This window comes from Budorcas taxicolor, chromosome 3, assembly GCF_023091745.1.
Source record: "Budorcas taxicolor isolate Tak-1 chromosome 3, Takin1.1, whole genome shotgun sequence".
In the NCBI taxonomy this organism is placed as follows: Eukaryota; Metazoa; Chordata; class Mammalia; order Artiodactyla; family Bovidae; genus Budorcas; species Budorcas taxicolor.
In genome coordinates, this window is record NC_068912.1 from 113,464,341 (window position 1) to 113,477,163 (window position 12,823).

The following is a 12,823-nucleotide window of genomic DNA, read 5'->3' on the forward strand; positions in this document are numbered from 1 at the left end:
GAGCCCTTAAATGGGACAAGATGTGCCTGCCACCATCCTATACTCACAGTCCTTTTAATGGGTTTGGGGGACTAGTTCAGGGGCTGAAACATTTCACCCATAGCTAAGAAACCTCTTCTAGTGCCCTATCTATGCACAGCTCCCAAATCCAAACCGTACTTTTTTGGGCGATGCAGGACGCCCTCAGCAGCCCCGCCTCTGCCTTCTCTGGGCCCATCCTTTATGCACTGCCATAGGAACCTGGAATGTTAGGTCCATGAATTAAGGGAAACTGGAAGAGGTCACACAGGAGATGGCAAGAGTCAACACTGACATTTTAGGAATCAGCGAACTAAAATGGACTGGAATGGGTGAATTTAACTCAGATGACCATTATATCTACTACTGTGGGCAAGAATCCCTTAGAAGAAATGGAGTAGCCATCATGGTCAACAAAAGAGTCCGAAATGCAGTACTTGGATGCGATCTCAAAAACGACAGAACGATCTCTGTTTGTTTCCAAGGCAAACTATTCAATATCACAGTAATCCAAGTCTATGCCCCAACCAGTACTGCTGAAGAAGCTGAAGTTCAGTGGTTATACAAAGACCTACCAGACCTTCTAGAACGAACAGCCCCCAAAGATGTCCTTTTCATTATAGGGGACTGGGATGCAAAAATAGGAAGTTAAGAAATACCTGGCGTAACAGGCAAATTTGGCCTTGGAGTACAGAATGAAATAGGGCAAAGGCTAATAGAATTTTGCCAAGAAAATGCATTGGTCATAGCAAACACCCTCTTCCAACAGCACAAGAGAAGACTCTACATATGGACATCATCAGATAGTCAATACTGAAATCAGATTGATTATATTCTTTGCAGTCAAAGATGGAGAAGCTCTATATAGTCAGAAAAAACAGGCCCAGGAGCTGACTGTGGCTCAGATCATGAACTCCTTATTGCCAAATTCAGACTCAGATTGCAGGAAGTAGGGAAAACCACTAGACCATTCAAGTGAATTTGCTCAGTCGTGTCCGACTCTTTGTGACCCTATGGACTGTAGCCCACCAGGCTCCTCCATCCATGGAATTTTCTAGGCAAGAGCACTGGAGTGGGTTGCCATTTCCTTCTCCAGGGGATCTTCCCAACCCAGGGATTGAACCCAGGTCTCCTGCATTGTGGGCAGGTGCTTTACTGTCTGAGCCACCAGGGAATCCCTCTAGACCATTGAGGTATGACCTAAGTCACATCCCTTATGGTTATACAGTGGAAGTGACAAATAGATCCAAGGGATTAGATCTGATAGAGTGCCTGAAGAACTACTGATGGAGGTTCGTGACATTGTACAAGAGGCAGGGATCAAGACCATTCCCAAGAAAATAAATGCAAAAGGCAAAATGGTTGTCTGAGGAGGCCTTACAAATAGCTGAGAAAAGAAGAGAAGCAAAAAGCAAAGGAAAGATGTATCCATTTGAATCCAGCGTTCCAAAGAATAGCAAGGAGATATAAGAAAGACTTCCTCAGTGATCAGTGCAAAGAAAGAGGAAAACAACAGAATGGGAAAGAACAGAGATCTCTTCAAGAAAATTAGAGATGTCAAGGGAACATTTCATGCAAAGATGGGCACAATAAAGGATAGAAATGGTATGGACCTAACAGAAATAGAAGATATTAAGAAGAGGTGGCAAGAATACACAGAACTATACAGAAAAGATCTTAATCACCCAGATGACCACGATGGTGTGATCACCAGCCTAGAGCCAGACGTCCTGGAATGTGAAGTCAAGTGGGCCTTAGGAAGCATCAGTACAAACAAAGCTAGTGGAAGTGATGGAATTCCAGTTGAGCTATTTCAAATCCTAAAAGTTGATGCTGTGAAAGTGCTGCACTCAATATGCCAGCAGATTTGGAAAACTCAGCAGTGGCCACAGGACTGGGAAAGGTGAGTTTTTATTCCAATCTCAAAGAAACGCAATGCCAAATAATCCTCAAACTACCGCATAATTGCATTCATCTCACACGCTAGTAAAGTAATGCTCAAAATTTTCCAAGCCAGGCTTCAACAATACGTGAACCGTGAACTTCCAGATGTTCAAGCTGGATTTAGAAAAGGCAGAGGAACCAGAGTTTAAATTGCCAACATCTGTTGGATCATCGAAAAAGCAAGAGAGTTCCAGAAAAACATCTATTTCTGCTTTATTGACTATGCCAAAGCCTTTGAGTGTGTGGACCACAACAAACTGTCAGAAATTCTGAAAGAGATGGGAATACCAGACCACCTGACCTGCCTCTTGAGAAATCTGTATGCAGGTCAGGAAGCAACAGTTAGAACTGGACATGGAACAATGGACCTGTTCCAAATAGGGAAAGGAGTATGTCAAGGCTGTGTATTGTCACTCTGCTCATTTAACTTCTATGCAGAGTACATCATGAGAAATGCTGGGCTGGAGGAAGCACAAGCTGGAATCAAGATTGCCAGGAGATCTATCAATAACCTCAGATATGCAGATGACCCCACCCGTATGGCAGACAGTGAAGAAGAACTAAAGAGCTTCTTGATGAAAGTAAAAGAGGAGAGTGAAAAAGATGGCTTAAAACTCAACATTCAGAAAATGAAGATCATGGCATCTGGTCCTATCACTTCATGGCAAATAGATGGGAAATAGTGACAGGGTTTATTTTGGGGGGCTCCAAAATCACTGCAGATGGTGACTGCAGCCATGAAATTAAAATATGCTTGCTCCTTGGAAGAAAAGCTATGACCAACCTAGAGAGCATAATAAAAAGCAGAGATATTACTTTGCCAAAAAAGTTCTGTCTAGTCAAAGCTATGGTTTTTTAAGTAGTCATGTATGGTTGTAAGAGTTGGACTATAAAAAAAGCTGAGCACGGAAGAATTGATGGTTTTAAACTATGGTGTTGGAGAAGACTCTTGAGAGTCCCTTGGACTGCAAGGAGATCCAACCAGTCCATTCTAAGGGAGATCAATCCTGGTGTTCATTGGAAGGACTGATGTTGAAGCTGAGACTCCAATAATACTTTGGCCACCTGATGGGAAGAGCTGACACATTTGGAAAGACCCTGTTGCTGGGAAAGATTGCAGGCAGAAGGAGAAGGGGACGAGAGAGGATGCGATGGCTGGATGGCATCACCGATTCAATGATGAGTTTCAGTAAACTCTGGGAGTCGGTGATGGACAGGGAGGCCTGGCATGCTGCAGTCCATGGGGTTGGAAAGAGTCAGAGAAGACTAAGCGACTGACCTGAACCGAACTGAACGTTTGCTGTGACCGCCCCCTGCTGGAAGAATTCCTGTACTGCCTCTCAATTGACTCAGTCCCCAATATGGTTTCAACTGGGATACAGGCCCTCCCCTCACACAAACAGCCTGTGAGGAGGACCCCTGGGGTCCACGCTGACCCCTCTGAATTATTCCCCACTTGTCTGCAAAAGGCATTCTTAAAAAGCACATACTTGGCCACACCTACTTCAGTAGCTACCCCAGTCTTTGGATGAAGTTCAAGCCCCAGCCTGACTCACATGTCCCGTGGAGAGCTGGTGTTCGGTTATAGGTTGGATAGAGGCTACCTCAAAAAAGATATGTTGTGGGACTTCCTTGGCGGAGCCGTGGATAAGAGTCTGCCTGCCAATGCAGGGGACAAGGGTTTGATCCCTGGTCTGGGGAGATTCCGCATACTGTGGAGTCACTAAGTCCACGCGCCACAACGGAACCTGTGCTGTCTTCTCGAGCCTCGGAACCACAGCCACTGACCCCATGTGCTGCAACAGCTGAAGCCCGTGAGCCTAGAGCTCCTGCTCCCGACGAGAGACGCCATCACGACGAGAGGCCCATGCGCCACAGTGAGGTGGAGGCCCCGCCCACCACAACTAGAGAAAGCCTGCACGTAGCAACTAAGACACAGGACAGCCAAAAATAAATAAATGCATAAGTTTTTACCCTTGGGTCAGGAAGATCCCCTGGAGAAGGAAATGGAACCCACTCCAGTATTCTTGCCTGGGAAATCCCATGGATAGAGGAGTCTGGTGTGCTACAATCCAAAAATAATTCCAGCATAGCAAAAAAAAAAAAAAAAAAAAAAAGATGATTCTAACACTCAACAGCTCTGCATGTAAGTGTATTTAGATACTGTGTCTTGACAGAGATAGTCAAGTTAACTGAGCTATGACTTGCTGTTATTGTTGAGTCACTAAGTTGTGTCTGACTCAGTTTTGACTCCATGGACTGAAGTCCCCCAGGCTCCTCTGTCCATGGAATGCTCCAGGCAGGAATACTGGAGTGAGTTGCCATTTCGTCCGCCAGGGGAATCTCCCCAGCTCAGCGATTGAACCCAGGTCTCCTGCCTTGGCAGGCAGATTCTTTACCTCTGAGCCACCAGGAAAGTGCTCAATGCAACTGGTGTCTTTATAAAAAGAGACTCAGTCACAGAAACAGGCATGCCCAGAAGGAAGACAGTGTAAAGACACGCAGGGGGAAGAAGGGCACAGAGTGATGCATCTCCAATCTACGGAGGACCAAAGTTGCAGGCGGACAGCGAAGTCGGAAGAGGCAAGGAGAGGTTCCCCTTTAGAGCCTTCGGACGGAGGGTGGCCCTGTGGCACCTTGATTTGGACTGTGCCCTTCAGAATGTGGGGCCGCCTCGATGGCTCAGCAGGTAAAGAATCTGCCTGCAATGCAGGAGCCACAGGAGACATGGGTTTGATCCCTCCAGAGGAAGAGCCTCTGGAGTCAGAAAGGACAGCCCTCTCCAGTATCCTTGCCTGGGAAATCTCATGGACAGAGGAGCCTGGAGGCTACAGTTCATGGGGTCGAAAAGAGTCAGACATGACTGAGTGCAACCACCTCCAGAATCAGTTCAGCTCAGTCATTCAGTCATGTCCGACTCTTTCTGACCCCAAGAACTGCAGCATACCAGGCTTCACTGTCCATCACCAACTCCCAGAGCTCGCTCAAACTCATGTCCATCGAGTTAGTGATGCCATCCAACCATCTCATTCTCTGCCATCCCCTTCTCCTCCTGTCTTCAATCTTTCCCAGCATCAGGGTCTTTTTCAATGAATCAGTTCTTCACATCAGGTGGCCAAAGTATTGGAGCTTCAACTTCAGCATCAGTCCTTCCAATGAATATTCAGGACTGATTTCCTTTAGGATGGACTGGTTGGATCTTCTTAATGTCCAAGGGACTCAAGAGTCTTTTCCAACACCACAGTTCAAAAGCATCAGTTCTTTGGTGCTCAGCTTTCTTTATTGTCCAGCTCTCACATCCGTACATGACTACTCAAAGAAACATAGCTTTGACTAGATGGACCTTTGTCGGCAAAGTAATGTCTCTGCTTTTTAATATGCTGTCTAGGTTGGTCATGGCCTTCCTTCCAAGGAGCAAGAATCTTTTAATTTCATAGATGCAGTCACCATCTGCAGTGATTTTGGAACCCAAGAAAATAAAGTCAGCCACTGTTTCCACTGTTTCTCCATCTATTTGCCATGAAGTGATGGGACTGGATGTCATGATCTTAGTTTTTTGAAGGATGAGTTTTAAGCCAACTTTTTCACTCTCCTCTTTCATTTTCATCAAGAGGCTCTTTAGTTCCTCTTTGGTTTCTGCTGTAAGGGTGGTGTTATCTACAAACCTGAGGCTATTTGTATTTCTCCCGGCAATCTTGATTCCAGCTTGTGCTTCTTCCAGCCCAATGTTTCTCATGATGTACTCTGCATATAAGTTAAATAAGCATGGTGACAATATATAGCCTTGACATACTCCTTTCCCTATTTGGAACCAGTCCATTGTTCCACGTCCAGTTCTAACAGTTGCTTCTTGACCTGCATACAGGTTTCTCAGGAGGCAGGTCAGGTCTGGTATTCCCATTTCTTTGAGAATTTCCCACAGTTTGTTGTGATCCACACAGTCAAAGGCTTTGGCATAGTCAATAAAGCAGAAATACATGTTTTTCTGGAACTCTCCTGCTTTTTTGATGATCCAACAGATGTTGGCAATTTAATCTCTGGTTCCTCTGACTTTTCTAAATCCAGCTTGAACATCTGGAAGTTCTCAGTTGGCATATTGTTAAAGCCTGGCTTCGAGAATTTTGAGCATTACTTTGCTAGTGTGTGAGATGAGTGCAATAGTGTGGTAGTTTGAGGGTTATTTGGCATTTCCTTTCTTAGGGATTGGATTGAAAACTGACCTTTCCCAGTCCTGTGGCCACTGCTGAGTTTTCCAAATTTGCTGGCATATTGAGTGCAGCATTTTAACAGCATCAATTTTAGGATTTGAAATAGCTCAGCTGGAATTCCATCATCTCCACTAGCTTTGTTTGTAGTGATGCTTCCTAAGGCCCACTTGACTTTGGACTCCATACTGTCTTGCTCTGGGTGAGTGATCACATCACTGTGGTTATCTGGGTCATGAAGATCCTTTTTGTATAGTTCTGTTTATGTTGCCACCTCTTCTTAATATATTCTGCTGCTGTTAGGTCCGTACCCATTTCTGTCCTTTATTGTGCCCATCTTTGCATGAAGTGTTCCCTTGTTATCTCTAATTTTCTTGAAGAGATCTCTAGTCTTTCCCATTCTGTTGTTTTCCTCTATTTCTTTGCAGTCATCATGAAGAAGGCTTTCTTATCTCTCTTTGTCTTCAGTTTCAGTCTGAATTTGGCAGCAAGGAGTTCATGATCTGAGCCACAGTCAGCTCCTGGTCTTGTTTTTCCTGACTGTATAGAGCTTCTCCATCTTTGGCTGCCAAGAGTATGATCAATCTGATTTCAGTGTTGGCCAGCTGGTGATGTCCATGTGTGGAGTCTTCTCTTGTGTTGTTGGAAGAGGGTGTTTGCTATGACCAGTGCGTTCTATTGGCAAAACTCTGTTAGCCTTTCCCTCGCTTATGTTGTACTCCAAGGCCAAACTTGCCGGTTACTCCAGGTATCTCTTGACTTCCTACTTCTGCATTCCAGTCCCCTATAATGAAAAGGACATCTATTTTTGGTATTAGCTATAGAAGGTGTTGTAGGTCATCACAGAACCATTCAACTTCAGCTTCTTCAGCATTACTGGTCGGGGTATAGACTTGGATTACTGTGATATTGAATAGTTTGCCTTGGAAATGAACAGAATTTTGTTGTTTTTGAGATTTCATCAAAGTGCTGCATTTCAGACTTTTGTTGATTATGAGGGCTACTCCATTTCTTCTAAGGGATTCTTGCCAACAATAGTAGATATAATGGTCATCTGAGTTAATTTCACCCATTCCAGTCCATTTGAGTTCGCTGATTGCTAAAGTGTTGATGTTCACTCCTGCCATTTCCTGTTTGACCACTTCCAATTTATCTTAATTCATGGACTTAACATTCCAGGTTCCTATGCAATGTTGCTATTTTCAGCATTGAGCTTTGCTTCCATCACTAGTCACATCCACAGCTGGGTGTTGTTTCGCTTTGGCTCCATCTCTTCATTTTTCTGGAGTTATTTCTCCTCTGATCTCTAGTAGCATATTGGGCACCTACAGACGTGGGGAGTTCATCTTTCGGTGTCCTATCTTTTTGCCTTTTCATACTGTTCATGGGGTTCTGAAGGCAAGAATAGTGAAGTGGTTTGTCATTCCCTTCTCCAGTGGACCACATTCTGTCAGATCTCTCTACCATGACCTGTCCATCTTGGGTGGCCCTAGACGGCATGGCTCACAGTTTCATTGAGTGAGACAGGCTGTGGTCCATGTGATCAGTTTGGTTAGTTTTCTGTGAATGAGGTTTTCATTCTGTCTGCCCTCTGATGAATAAGGATGAGACTTATGGAAGCTTCCTAATGGGAGAGACTGATGGGGGAAACTGGGTCTTGTTCTGATGGGCAGGGCTAAGCTCAGTAAATCTTTAATCAATATCTGTTGAAGGGTGGGGTTGTGTTCCCTCACTATTGTTTGGCCTGAGGCCAAACTGTCCACCCACGCCTCCACCGGACACTCCTGGAGACTCATAGGCAAGTCTGGCTCAGTCTCCCACTGGCCTCCAAAGTCAAATTCCCTGGAATTCTCAGTGCCTTTGCCAGATCCCCAGGTTGGGAATTCTGTTGTGGGTCCTAGAGCTTTCTCAACAGTGCGAGCATTTGTTTGATATCATTGTTCTGCAGCTTGTGGGTTGTCTGCTCGGTGGCTCTATGGTGGGGCTAATGGCAACTTCCTCCAAGAGGGCTGATGCTACACTCTGGGTGACCCAGGTCTGCTGCAGCCAGAGCCCCTGTCCTCATGGCAGGCCGCTGCTGGCTTGTGCCTCTGCACGAGATACTCAAACACTCAAAGGCAGGTCTGGCTCTGTCCCTGGGGGTCTCCGCATCCTATAGCACACAAGGTTTTGTTTGAGTCCACTGAGCATCTCTGGCAGGTATGGGGTTTGATTCTAAATGCGATTTCGCCCCTCCTACATCTCACTGTGGCTTCTCATTTGCCCTTGGACGTGGGGTATCTTTTTTTGGTGGGGTCCAACATTCTCCTGTCGATGGTTGTTCAGCAGCGAGTTGCAATTTTGGAGTTGTCACAGGAGAAGATGAGCGCATGTCCTTTGACTCTGCTACCAGAGTGGGAGGCAACGCATTTTTGTTGTTCCAAGTCACCCTGTTCCAGGCACTTTGAGGTGAACACAGCCCTCTCCGTTTTCAGTCCCTTGCTACCTGCTCTTGCAAGTTTCATGAGATTCCCATGGTGTAGAGTTCTTTACTGTCAAGGACACTTCTTGCTTATTCATACCTCTGTTCAGGGGAAGGTGGGGCCCATCAAAGCACCAACTGTGGCTTGCCTTCGTGTAAAAAATCATAAAACTTGGTGTGGGCAAGGCAGTCTCATGGAAGCAGTTTTATTTATTTATAAGTTATTTTATTAAATTATTTATAAATATGCAATAAAATGTGTATTGAATTTATTTATTTATTTATTTTGGCTGTATCAGGTCTTAGCTGTGGCAGGCAGGATCTTCGCTGTGGCACACAAGGTTGGTTGCCCCATGGTACATGGATGTTAGTTTCTCAACCAGGGATTGAACCCATGTCCTTTGCATTAGAAGGCAGATTCTTAGCCACTGGACCACCAGGGAACTCCCATGCATGTAGTGTTTTGGCCCTCACTTGGCAGCATAAGAATGGGCCTTGGGCTTGGAACTCTTCCTCCATAGGAGCCACCCAGCCTGTGCTAGGCTTATCACCTTGTGTGAGAGTGTATTTCCCTGTTTCAGGCTCAGTGACTGCTCTTCTGTCTTTGAAGTGCACGCATGTTATGGAACTCGGCCAACCCTCCTGTTACACGGTCCTCCTCAGGGAGGGGGCAGGGTCTTTCTACTGGGCATAAGAGGGATGCACGTAGGCAAATTGCTCTGTGTCGGCCATCAGGGGAGACTGGCTGATTGTGGGTACCAATGCCCACTGTTGGGGCTAATCGTTCTCTGTGTAAGGAAAGTGTTCTTCCTTCTGGTGCTTGACTGTGCTCTTCCTGGTGATTCAGGTACCAAGATGCAGTGGGGAGATGTGTTTGGACTTCCACTCCTGGCGGCTGGCATAGTGATGACCTTGGCTATTCCCCATGGAGTTGGTGCCTGGCTCTGGTTTTGCTGACAAGTGCCCTGGAATCTGCTTGACAGATATGATAGGATTTAAGCTGGGAGTGGAGGTGAGAAAGTGAGCCTTGGGGAAAACATGCAGGAATATGGCTGGGACAGAAAGAATCCGGGAAAAGAGCTGAGATGTTGCTGTTGGAGATCCGGGATCTTGGACCGCAGCCTCCAAGGATGGTTAAAGCAACGACCCCAGCACGGCGGCAGCCTGTGTGATACAGGAGGCACACTGGCCTGCATGCATTTGCCCCATGATGAAATCTGTGGTCAACGTGGATCCCGAATGAGGGAAACCTTTCTCCCAAAGGAAAACGTCAGCCTGGCCGGACATGTGGATCATGGCAGGATGTCGTTATGGCAGAAGCCCTGGATGCAGAAGAGGGTGCTCAGTGAGAAAGCTGGGCAGCCCAGAAAGTCCTGCCGTCTTCCCCAGGGCAGATTAGACATGGAGAGGTCACATTCTGTTGAGCACACGTGGCCATCAGTCTCTGTAGTAGGGTCACCTCATGGATCTGAGACACAGTCATTGCATAGGCCCCATGTCAGAAGGGTCTCACAAATTCTGGAGCTACTCTGTTCTGAGGAATCTGTCCTTTTCAGGATTTGGTCTGTAACTGACCTTGGAGAAAAATCTGAACATAAACTATAAGATATAATAAAGGTCCAGATTAATTCACTTCAGTCCCTAACCAGAGTAGTGGAGGACAGGTACCTTCTGCATCAGAAGAGGATTCAGAGAACCTGCATGGAAGCATGGGGCCAGCTTCCTCCTGTCCAGGGTGAGCAAGGTCTGGGACCTGGCGCCCTCTGAACCCCACTGTCATTACAAAGGGCTGCCTTGCCCACTGATGATATAGATAACAGGAAGTTCTATTCCATGAGGTGACAAAGGATTCTCATGCAGCCCTTCTGCTGTTGTCCTCAAGGATCCTTCCAGATGTTTCCATATCAGGCAGCTGCTCCAACACACTCTCTCCTGAGCAGTGCAAGAGGTGTCCAGTGTGGAACTGGAACAAACCAGAGAGCCACCATCCCCTCCCTGCTGAGAAAGCAGCCCTAGCAATGTAATACATTTCCCTGGATTAGCTCTGTGTTCACCTATGAATTGGGGTGAAAGAGTTTAAAGAGTTCTTAGATAAGGTCACATTCAGCAGAGGTTCTGGGTGGGGATTGGGGCAGAGGTGACTCCTCAGCATTCAGTCCAGCTCCAGAGAACACAGATAGCAGAGAGGTAGGAGGTGCTCAAGGGAATGGGCAGGCACAGCCTTGCCTCGGGTCTTGGATGAAGAACAAGAGTGTGAACTAGAATGTTCCCCAGGGGGAGCAGCAGAGTCAGAGGAGATTTTCCAAAGTAAGGGGGTGTGATCTTTCCCTGGGTGAAATCAGAGGTGATGAAACAGGCGTAGTCTTATCCTGTAATAAGCAATGTTCGAAGGGCACGCTGCCTTCCAATAACATGCAAGTTTGCTTAAGTGACTTGATGATAAGATAAGACAAGGGAACAAATATAGGTGGCACAGCCTCACCAGAGATGGAGTACATTCTGATTTGTGCAGAGATGGCCCTGGGACTGCAGCTTCGGCAGCAGCAGGTGCTGACTGGACTCTTGCTCTGTGTGTGCGTCGGGCTGAGGCTTGGAAGGTGCTGGTTGTCCCCATCGCAGCCACTGGCTCAGCATGCGGGAAGCCGTGTGGGAGCTCCATGCCAGGGGTCACCAAGCAGTGGTTGTTACTCCGGAGGTGAACCTGCACATCAAGGCAGAGGACTTTTTTACTGTGAAAGTCTACGCTGTTCCCTACACACAGGATGAGTTTGATTCCATCATGAGGACTCATATTCATGTGTTTTTCCAAAGAGTACATTTTCTTACAATGTTTTGGGAAGCTATGGCAACTTCGAAAAATTTTTCTTTTCTGTATGAAAGGTCTTGTGAGGCACTCTTGTATAACAAGGACTTGATCAGAGACCTGAATGCCAGTTCCTTTGATGTGGTTCTAACAGATCCTTTTAACCCCTGCGGGGCAGTGCTGGCTAAGTATCTGTCCATTCCTGCTGTGTTTTTTTTGCGATTTCTTCCCTGTGACTCAGATGTTGAGGGCACAGCATGCCCGAACCCTTTTTCTTATGTTCCTCGGTTATTAACAAGGAATTCAGACCACATGACGTTCTTCCAAAGGGTCAAGGACATGTTCTACCCTCTGCACCTGAAGCACATTTGCCAGGTTGCTTTCACTCCTTATGCACATATGGCCTCTGAGCTTCTTCAGAGAGAGGTGTCGCTGGGGGAGATTCTTGCCTCTGGATCCGTGTGGCTGTTCAGAAGAGACTTTGTGATGGACTACCCACGGCCGATCATGCCCAGCATGGTGTTCATTGGGGGCATCAGCTGTGCCAACAGGAAACCGTTATCTCAGGTGTGTACTGCTGCTTTTGTTCAATCAGTGCTCCCAGTGGAACACATTCTTTTAATTAAAACAATTTAAAAAATGTTTTCATTTTTCATTTCATTCTTCAGTGAAATGATGAGTTTCAACCACTGGACAGACGGAATTCCCAAGTGGAACATATTTTTAAAAGACAACCTAGTTCCACATGCTTGCTAATCTACTCCTCTTTCTAAAGGTTGCTGCCTTGCGTTCTCTTTTGAACAGTGTTTGGTGTGATACATTGTTAAAGTGCTCCAGGAGTGACCTGTAAGTTTCTGATGGACTGTGAGAGGAATGAGAGGCAGGGGTGAAGGGCCATGTTAGGTCTGAGAAGGAATGGGGTGGTTCGACCATGGTTGCCCTTTCATACAACCTCTGTTGTAATGGTTGTGCAGTTTTCTGATTCTAGTAGAAGCCAAGAACTTGAGCTGTGAATCCACCCATCATGGGTTTTTTGCTTGAGGGTGTTCAATTGGAGGAGGAAAGAACTGGCAAATTGCATATTGCCTTGATACTTCATCAAGGTTTTGGCTTGGAAAGGTATTAGGGGTGGTCACTGGAGACCTCAACCCCAAAAGGAAGCAGAAGTTTCAGAGAGGTTGAATAAATAGAGTGGAAGGGAGAGAAAACCGCAGATGAAAGTCGGGGTTTCTGTGATCAGAGAGAGGAATAATTGAGCCAAGTTTCTTGAGATGGAGCTGTGCTGACCAGAAGCTGGGGCCTGGGGTAAAATGGGGGGAGGTACAGAGTTGAATGGCATGTCAGATAGGTCTTCAGCATGGGCCACTGAGGTCCTCAAAGGCTAGTGGTGGG

The 12,823-nt window shown here is 46.3% G+C and overlaps 1 pseudogene; it reads left to right on the top strand.

The window, feature by feature from the left end:
- Positions 1 to 11,142: 11,142 nt before the first annotated feature.
- Positions 11,143 to 12,067, top strand: LOC128045631 (UDP-glucuronosyltransferase 1A3-like; annotated as a pseudogene).
- Positions 12,068 to 12,823: the final 756 nt, after the last annotated feature.